Raw genomic sequence first — 8,661 nt, 5'->3', positions numbered from 1 at the left:
ATTCAAATTTCTGACAATTTTCATGTCTTCAACTTCAGCCTGTTCCTTTATTACGCTGCATGTTTGTACTTCTTGGTTGAATCAGCACAAAAAAGAAGCAGAAATAATTTGTCATTACAGACTGGAAATCCAGGAGGCCAATGTGTGTTTTTGCCACCTCATGTCTATATATAAGAAATATAATTCTTCAGGAAGTTTTGCAGTGAAAGTGAATAGGCGCAGGAGTGGCTGTGTGGTAAGTAGCTTGCTAACCAACCACATGCTTCCGGGTTCAGTCCCACTGCGTGGCATCTTGGGCAAGTGTCTTCTGCTATAGCCTCGGGCCGACCAAAGCCTTGTGAGTGGATTTGGTAGATGGAAACTGAAAGAAGCCTGTCGTATATATGTATATATATATGTGTGTGTGTTTGTGTATCTGTGTTTGTACCCCTAGCGTTGCTTGACAACCAATGCTGGTGTGTTTACGTCCCCATCACTTAGTGGTTCGGCAAAAGAGACCAATAGAATAAGTACTGGGCTTACAAAGAATAAGTCCTGGGTCGATTTGCTCGATTAAAGGCGGTGCTCCAGCATGGCCGAAGTCAAATGACTGAAACAAGTAAAAGAGTAATAGGCATAGGTGTGGCTGTGTGGTAAAAAGTTTGCTTCGTAACCACATGGTTCTAGTTTCAGTGCACCACCTTGGGCAAGAGCCCTCTTCTATAGCCTTGGGCTAACTAAAGTGTTGTGAGTGGATTTGGTAAACTGAAACTGAAAGAAGCCCATTCTGTGTATGACATATATATATACTCTTTTACTCTTTTACTTGTTTCAGTCATTTGACTGCGGCCATGCTGGAGCACCGCCTTTAGTCGAGCAAATCGACCCCACGACTCATTCTTTGTAAGCCCAGTACTTATTCTATTGGTCTCTTTTGCCGAACCGCTAAGTGACGGGGACATAAACACACTAGCATCGGTTGTCAAGCAATGCTAGGGGGACAAACACAGACACACAAACACACACACATACATATATATATATATACATATATACGACAGGCTTCTTTCAGTTTCCGTCTACCAAATCCACTCACAAGGCATTGGTCGGCCCAGGGCTATAGCAGAAGACACTTGCCCAAGATGCCACGCAGTGGGACTGAACCCAGAACCATGTGATTGGTTAGCAAGCTACTTACCACACAGCCACTCCTGCGCCTATATATATATATATATATATATATATATATATATATATATATATATATATATATATGTATATATATATATATATATATATATATATATATATATATGTATATATGTATATATATATATAGAGGGAGAATTCACAAAAAAACAAAAGACGAAGACAGGTGGTGTAGACAACAAACAGATGTATTAGTATAACGCTCGGGAAGTGAAAAAGTCTTTAACATTTTGAGCCTACGCTCTTCTACAGAAAGGAACACAGGAAGAAACAAGGAGAAAAAATAAAGAATGTGTAGTGGCTAGCGATCTATCATGGCGAATGTCAGAGATATATATTTGTGTGTGTGTATACATACATGCAGTGTGTCTTAAGGCATGGGCAATACTAGGAAATTGTGCAGGGGATCCTACTGGTCCAAGGGTCCAATTCTAAATACTATAAGGTCAGGGTTAGGGTTAGGGTCCTATATTGCTGTTTGGAGGGCTGTATATACATGTACAGCATTTGTGGAATTAGGCAGAGTATTTATTACAGAAAATATCATGATGTAGAATAACTAGTGAACTGTTTACTAGAACATATGATGTGGAACAGCTTCAGTGTCAGTTTTTCTGTTTTAACCATTATGCTAATATAGGAGCTTGGTTCATGGATCCATTACTACAGAAAAGAAACCTTTTGCTGTCGCGTGACAAATTTTTGGCCAAATGACCAACCAAACAGCTGACCACCTAAATGTTTGACTCATAGGTTTGTAAACAGTTTGAAGATTTAATTTTGATCCAAAGTGATGATGGTTTAAAGCAATTGAGAAATTCATTGGCTTTTGTTTCTTATTGGATGACTTGGTGGAACTAACAGAAGCCAACTGACCATTTGAGGGCCACTCTGATCACTTGAGCGCTGCTCTGACCATTTACTCTTTACTCTTTACTCTTTTACTTGTTTCAGTCATTTGACTGCGGCCATGCTGGAGCACCGCCTTTAGTCAAGCAAATCGACCCCGGGACTTATTCTTTGTAAGCCCAGTACTTATTCTATCGGTCTCTTTTGCCGAACCGCTAAGTGACGGGGACGCAAACACACCAGCATCGGTTGTCAAGCAATGCTAGGGGGACAGACACACAAACACACACACATACATATATATACATATATACGACAGGCTTCTTTCAGTTTCCATCTACCAAATCCACTCACAAGGCTTTGGTTGGTCCAAGGCTATAGCAGAAGACACTTGCTCAAGATGCCACGCAGTGGGACTGAACCCGGAACCATGTGGTTGGTTAGCAAGCTACTTACCACACAGCCACTCCTGCGCCTATTTGAGATCTATTGTCATGAGAATTCTGCGTTTCCTGCCCAGAGCTTCGGAAGATCTTTTGTGAGCCACAGTGTATTCTTCTCAGAAAATCATTTGGCATCCTTTAAACACTCATCCAGTTCTTGAATTCTCAGCATAGTTGCGAATGGGTTCATTATATGTGTTTAAGTCCAACCAGAGCTTGAAAGTGGAATGTGATATACAGCTTCCAGAAAGAAGTATGGCAGCAACACCCAAAGAAACAACAGCAGTAGCTCTGCTTCTATGGTAACAGACTTTGGTGTGCAATAGACTCATCGGGAAGGTTTTTCCAGTTCCATCCTAAACATTGACAAAGTAAATCACAGCTTCTTGGTGATGAGGACCAGAGGGAGCGGCTATTTTACGGTCTTTGACAGAGGACAAAAACATCATTTTACGTCCATTTGTCATGCTTGCATGGGTCAGACAGAATTTGTTGAGGTAGATTTCTCTATGACTGGATGCCCTTCCTGTCACCAATCCTCACCTGTTTCCAAGCAAGGCCTTTTTCTTCATTGCCAGATACATTTTCCCCTGGAATCAAACATGTGTGCATGCACATGTGCACACACACACATTTTGGTTAGGCATTGTGAGACTAATAACCTGGTGGAGAACTCAATATGTGTGTGCTTGAGAATGAAGTGTTAGTGGTGTACAGAAAGAATGGTAATAAGAAAAATAGATGACAGAGGAATAAATGATTATCTTATGAATTCCTTTACCTTACATTTCCTGTTTGAGGTTCTGATGAAGTTATAAGGTTAGGGTTAGGGTTACTCAGGCACTCAACTGTGAGTCCACTGCATCTTGTAATGGAAATAGATGAAAGCTAAAACAGTTCATAAGATAATTATTTAGGCGCAGGAGTGGCTGTGTGGTAAGTAGCTTGCTAACCAACCACATGGTTCCGGGTTCAGTCCCACTGCGTGGCACCTTGGGCAAGTGTCTTCTACTATAGCCTCAGGCCGACCAAAGCCTTGTGAGTGGATTTGGTAGACGGAAACTGAAAGAAGCCTGTCGTATATATGCATATATATATATATATATATATATGTGCGTGTATATGTTTGTGTGTCTGTGTTTGTCCCTCTAGCATTGCTTGACAACCGACGCTGGTGTGTTTACGTCCCCGTCACTTAGCAGTTCGGCAAAATAGACCGATAGAATAAGTACAGGGCTTACAAAGAATAAGTTCTGGGGTCGATTTGCTCGACTAAAGGCGGTGCTCCATCATGGCTCATTAAAATATCTGAAACAAGTAAAAGAGTATTCCTTTATCATCAATTTTTCTTATGCATATACAACAGGCTTCTTTCAGTTTCCATCAATCATATCCACTCACAAGGCTTTGGTTAGCCAGAGGGAGCTGTAGTAGAAGACATTTGAGCCCCAGGCTACATGTTTGGGAAACAAGTTTCTCAACCAGACAGTTGCGATATCGCGTCTTTTGTCATTAATACTTGTTATTGCATCACCATTAATATGTCTGATGCTTTTTCTGTTGTCAGATAACTGACTTCAGTGTTGCTAAGGTCGAAAGAGGCTGTTTTTTATGTTCTTGCTCACTTATATCGTTGAGCTTATCAATGAGGACAGCATTATATAGATTTTTTTTTTCTCAATTAAATGTGGATGTTCTGTTAAAACAAGATTTACTGTGGTATTTCCCATGAAAGAAACTCCCATATAGACTTTTGGTGCAGAATACACGCTTGTTTGTCAATATTGCCAGCAGGGAGATAACCACCCCCACCAATGAGACCACCAAATCACATGACTTCAATCTTCCTTGATCTTCTCGGAGATGGCCACTCGGCCGCTAGAGATAGCAGTGACTCTTATTCTCACCAGTGATATGTAGACAAACAGTGCCAGAACAGGCGCTGGTGTTGTGATTAGCCAGTTAGCTTCTTAAAAAATATATATTAGGTGCAGGAGTGGCTGTGTGGTAAGTAGCTTGCTTACCAACCACATAGTTCCGGGTTCACTCCCACTGCGTGGCATCTTGGGCAAGTGTCTTCTGCTATAGCCTTGGCTGACCAATGCCTTGTGAGTGGATTTGGTAGATGGAAACTGAAAGAAGCCTGTCGTATATATGTGTATATATATTATATATATATATATATATATATATATGTATGTGTGTGTGTGTGTATGTTTGTGTGTCTGTGTTTGTCCCCCCAACATTGCTTGACAACCGATGCTGGTGTGTTTACGTCCCTATTACCTAGCAGTTCGGCAAAAGTGACCAATAGAATAAGTACTAGGCTTACAAAGAATAAGTCCTGAGGTCGATTTGCTCGACTAAAGGCGGTACACCAGCATGGCCGCAGTCAAATGACTGAAACAAGTAAAAGAGTAAAAGTATTAGTGGCAGAGGTAGCATTGTTAGTGAGAATTTTTTACACGTATTTTATCTGTAAATCCTATTTTCCTGCTGGGGTACAACTGTTGAACTTAAAGCTTGGAATTTTTGGTGAGGTTGTCACAAGACTTGAGCTGAAGCAGATTTGATGGTTTACAGACTCTTGGCTGCCTGAGACACAGAAGCTTATGATTACCTTGCATCTCAAAGAACATCTTTCTCCTGCAATGCAGGCCTAAAGTATGTCTCTCTCTGAAGGAGATGCAAACTTTACTGTTGATCCTTTGACCCTTTAGTGTTCGGATTACTCTGTTAAATGTAATAATTTTTCACTCAAATTGTTTTTAATTAATCATGCATTATCTTACAGTTTTGAGGTTTCAAGGATGTGATTGTTTATTTTTGAAGTGTCAATGTAAAGTTAAGAGCGAGAGGCTAGATATAGCCCATTTGAATATAAGACATGTAGAATATTTAGGCCAGATATGGCCAGTTTAAACACTAAAGAGTTAAAGGTCTTGGAATAAACTTGAAACTCCCATTTTACAAAGAAGTTGTAGACAGAAGCATTCATGGAAACTGGCATTTGCAGCATACACCCTACAAATGGCACTGCTGAAACCCATGTCAGGTAAATCCATCAACAAGAACACTTTGCCTTCATCGTCTCCATTGCTTTTCGTTTCATGTTTAATAGGTTGGAATCTGATTGTACAGCAATGGTTTTGCATTGAAATCATGATACTGGCATTGTTTGAAAAATGGTAAAAATCATTGTAACCCATGGAAATTTGTTCTTGCTGTGCAGCTACTGCTTGAGTGAAAGAAACCTGTTGACCAGTTCCAAGTGGATAGCAAGTTACTTAATGCTGGGGCAAAAAAGCACCAAAAACCCGTTATTGGTGTCAATTCATTGTCTCTCTCTCTCTCTCTCTCATCCATTTCTCTCTCATATTCTCTTTTTCTTCTCCATTTATCTCTCTCAAATTCTACCTCTCTCTTTCACCTTATCTGTTTCTCTTTTGCTTTATCCATTTCTCTCTCTCTCATATTCTTTCTCCATTTATCTGTCTGTCTGTCTCTCTCTCTCTCTCTCCCTCAGTTCAGCAATGTAACAAGTTTTAACTGATAACTTAAGTTATGTTCTGAGTTCAAATTCCGCTGAGGTCGACTTTACCTTTCATCCTTTCAGGGTCGATAAATTAAGTACCAGTTACGCACTGGGGTCAATCTAATCAGCTTAATCCCTTTGTCTTTCCTTGTTTGTCCCCTCTATGTTTAGCCCCTTGTGGGCAATAAAGAAATAACAATATTTGGATCAAATATGACTGGTTTAAATGCTAAAGTGTTAAATTGATTGGTGCATCATTTCAACTGATTTTATGTCAAATTCTGCAGATGCAGGTTCAAGTTAGGTCCCTAACTAAATGCAATGTTAAGAGAATCAACAGAAAAAGAAAGAAGATCCAATCTACAAAATGTGGAAAAAAAAAAAAAAAGAAATAGAAAATGGGGCTGGACATTGGTGATATCCCTGCTTCACTTAAACATTAACCACACATTATCTTGTAGCTTTGAGATTTTGATGATGTGATTGTTTCATTTTGAATGACATTGCAGGATAGGTATGAGAGGGTGGATATGACTAGTTTAAATATGAAACCGGTTATGGTAAGGGTAAGTGGCTAGAGGTGATTCAGATGCTTTCAATGCCTTGTAAAATGAACTGTAAATGTATCTCTTACAAAACTTCTACCCAGACTAATTAATATTTTGTAACTTAACCACAAATGTCAGTGATGTTGACTTCAATAAAGATAAGTGTGTATAAATGGGATGGCCATGTTTGTAAACAAACCAACAGTCGATAGTAAACATTGTGGTGCCATTTCCACCACTTTTCATAAGTCAAAGCCACCAATAATTGTAATAAGATACATTTATTAAATCTTGAACTTAATCTTTAACTTAACTTTGAATATAACACAGGGAAAATATTTTGACTGGATGGGGGTAGGTTTAAATGTTTTAGAGTTAACCATTTAGTTTTCAGATTATTTATTCCATTTAGTATTCAAATTACTCAGTTAAGGCTTATTTATTCAAATTGTTTTGAATTAACCACGTGTTAGCTATTAGCTTTGAGATTTTGACAATGTGGTTGTTTATTTTTAGAATGACATTGTAGGGTAGGTGTGAGAGGCCAGAATTAACCAGTTTGAACATAAAACAGGTAGAATATTTGGATCAAAGGCGGTGAGCTGGCAGAAACGTTAGCACGCTGGGCGAAATGCTTAGCGGTATTTCGTCTGTCATTACGTTCTGAGTTCAAATTCCGCCGAGGTCGATTTTGCCTTTCATCCTTTCGGGGTCGATAAATTAAGTACCAGTTACGCACTGGGGTCGATGCAATCGACTTAATACCTATGTCTGTCTTTGTTTGTCCCCTCTATGTTTAGCCCCTTGTGGGCAATAAAGAAATAGGTATTTCGTCTGCTGCTATGTTCTGAGTTCAAATTCCGCCGAGATCGACTTTGCCTTTCATCCTTTCGGGGTCGATAAATTAAGTACCAGTTACGCACTGGGGTCGATATAATCGACTGAATCTTTTTGTCTGTCCTTGTTTGTCCCCTCACGTTTAGCCCCTTGTGGGCAATAAAGAAATAATGATATTTGGATCAAATATGACTAGTTTAAATGCTAAAGTGTTAAGTGCCACACAAATTGACCAGAAATGTGTTGGACTTCATACCACACAGCCACACCTGCTACATAAAAAAGAAAAGAAAAGAAAGAAAAAGATAATTTTCGTTTAAGTATGCCACCCAGAATATCTCGGGCCGCAGTTTGCTCATCATGGCTGGTCTAAAATGACGGATTGGACACATCTTTTTTACTTGTTTCATCCACGCCGGGGCACTGCCCCGGGAGGGTTTAGTCGCACAAATCGATCCCAATACTTTTAAAATGCTGGGTAACTTATTCTTTCTCTTTTTGACGAACCGCTAAGTTACGGGGACACAAACAAACCAACACTGGTTGTGAAGCATTGGTGGGGGACAAATACACTCACACACAGAAATATACTTGTATTAGACGGGTTTTTTTTTCACTTTCCGCCGACCAAATCCGCTTACAAGGCTTTAGTCGGCCCGGGGCCATAGTGGTGGTGGTGGTAGTAGTAGTAGTAGTAGTAGTAGTAGACCCTTGTCCAAGGTGCCATGCAGGGACTGAATTCGTAGCTATGTCGTTGGGAAACTAAACTTGCAACTGTCACGCCTGTCCTAAAATACTTATTAAAAAAGACCGGGACGGTCACGGTTGGAAAAGCTGACTTTGGGACTACTAAGACCCGGGGCCATAGTGGTGGTGGTGGTGGTGGTAGTAGTAGTAGTAGACCCTTGTCCAAGGTGCTATGCAGGGACTGAACTCGTAGCTATGTCGTTGGGAAACTAAACTTGCAACAATATACTGTCACGCCTGTCCTAAAATACTTATTAAAAAAGACCGGGACGGTCACGGTTGGAAGAGCTGAGTTTGGGACTACTAAGACAATAAACAAGTAAGACTGGTTAACTTTTTCTATTGATAGTAAAATTTATCGATTAAGGAGGTCGTTAATAGAAAAATATTGACGATGTTATTAGGTTTCCATTCTCTGTCTCTGTTTTGTGTCTGTCAACTTTCTTAATGTAATGTAAATGTATGTTGTTGTTCCCGCCCTCTTCTGACTCCAGCTGTAACTAAGCCACACCCC

General features: G+C 39.9%; 1 long non-coding RNA gene across 1 annotated transcript in view; it reads right to left on the bottom strand.

Moving 5' to 3' along the window:
- The window catches only part of LOC118767550, a 35,013-nt gene that overhangs the window by 18,079 nt on the left and 8,273 nt on the right, over positions 1–8,661 (bottom strand). The window lies entirely within an intron of this gene.

The sequence above is a fragment of the Octopus sinensis genome, linkage group LG22 (assembly GCF_006345805.1).
Source record: "Octopus sinensis linkage group LG22, ASM634580v1, whole genome shotgun sequence".
NCBI classification, from domain to species: Eukaryota; Metazoa; Mollusca; class Cephalopoda; order Octopoda; family Octopodidae; genus Octopus; species Octopus sinensis.
The sequence above is the reverse complement of the archived record's forward strand: the minus strand, read 5'-3'. Positions and strand labels throughout refer to the sequence as shown.